The sequence below is a fragment of the Tupaia chinensis genome, unplaced genomic scaffold, assembly GCF_000334495.1.
Source record: "Tupaia chinensis unplaced genomic scaffold, TupChi_1.0 Scaffold143603_1, whole genome shotgun sequence".
Lineage (NCBI taxonomy): Eukaryota > Metazoa > Chordata > Mammalia > Scandentia > Tupaiidae > Tupaia > Tupaia belangeri.
The window spans coordinates 32,241-33,755 of record NW_006203449.1 but is presented as its reverse complement, the minus strand read 5'-3'; positions in this window follow the sequence as shown (position 1 = coordinate 33,755).

The window sequence follows — 1,515 nt, the reverse complement described above, 5'->3', positions numbered from 1 at the left end:
CCACGCCGCAATCCCTTCTCCTCCATTCTTCTCTCGGGATTTTGGGTACACACGCACACGCGCCCAGTGTGAGTTTAAGCCATCGGGTTCGGGACTCAAACCACGGTCAACTACATGGGAGTCCAACAACATAGCCATTATGCTAACTGCTGGTCCCACTATCAACCTTCTTGCCATCTCATACATGCCACTCTCCTTCCTGACTCAGGAACTTGGTATGCTTTCTGCCTGGGATACACTTCCCTAAGATTTTCATATAGCTGCTACTTTCACCATCCAGGTGTCAGTGTAAATATGTATTCAGAGACATTTCTTCTAATTTCCCAGCTGAAGGTCCCCACTCCCAGGTCTTGTTCTATCATATTATTCTAATGCATTTTTTTCATACAGTTTATCATGATCTGAAATTAGTTTGTTTGCATGTTTGTTTTCTGTCTTACTCCACTAGACTTCATTCTCCAAGTGAAATAGTTTTATCATCTTAGCCATAGCAGTCGCAGCCCACCGAACAATTTCCCTTTTGGAGGTTTTCTGGTTTCGTTTTTGAGAGGTTTTTGCCATAGGGTACGTGCACACGCCAGAAAGACAGAAAGCGAGAAATCACCCCACCCTCCCCACTCCCCAGGGAGGATGGCCACACCGCAATCCCTTCTCCTCCATTCTCCTCTTGGGATGTTGGGCATGCATGCACACATGCCCAGTGTGAGTTTAAGCCACCGAGTCCAGGACTCGAACCGTGCTCGACTACATGGGAGTTCAGCGACATAGCTGTTACGCTAACTGCTGGTATCCCTTTTAGAGGGTTTTGATACCTGTTCCACATGGGTTCCCTGACAATTTTACAGGAGAAATTGACAATCTAAATTTATTATGTAGTACATTTTAACCTGAAGATATTACACTTAGTTTCTATAGTAAATAATCTTTCTATGACTTAATAATGAGAATAAAGCAAAACTAAATAAAACCTGTTTTAGTTAGAAAAGTAAAATATTGAGCTTGATGGCCACATGTGCCCCAGAGAGAGAGAGAGATAGAGACAGATAGAGAGAAAGTGAGAAAGCACCCCCGACCCTTCACAGGGGACTGTCCTGCTGTAATCCCTTCTTCATCTTTTCCTCCTTTCAAGATTTTGGGCATGCACATGTGCTCCGCTTGCTCAAGCCAAGGGTCAGGAAATCAAAATGCCCAGTTGTCCATGTGGGATCCAGGTGCCGTAACCACCATACCACCAGCTGGCCCCAGCTTGAGAGTTTTCTAAGGGCACCTTTTAAGAGTCCTATAAATAAGGGACCAGCAGTTAGCATAATGGCTATGTCATTGAACTTCCATGTAGTTGACTGCGGTTTGAGTCCCGGACCCGGAGGCTTAAACTCACGCCAGGCGCATGTGTGTGCATGCCCAAGATCCTGAGGAAAGAATGGAGGAGAAAGGATTGTGATGTGGCCATCCCCCCTGGGGGGTGATTTCTCACTTTCTGTCTCTCTGTCTCTCTCTGTCTTTCTGGCGAGCACA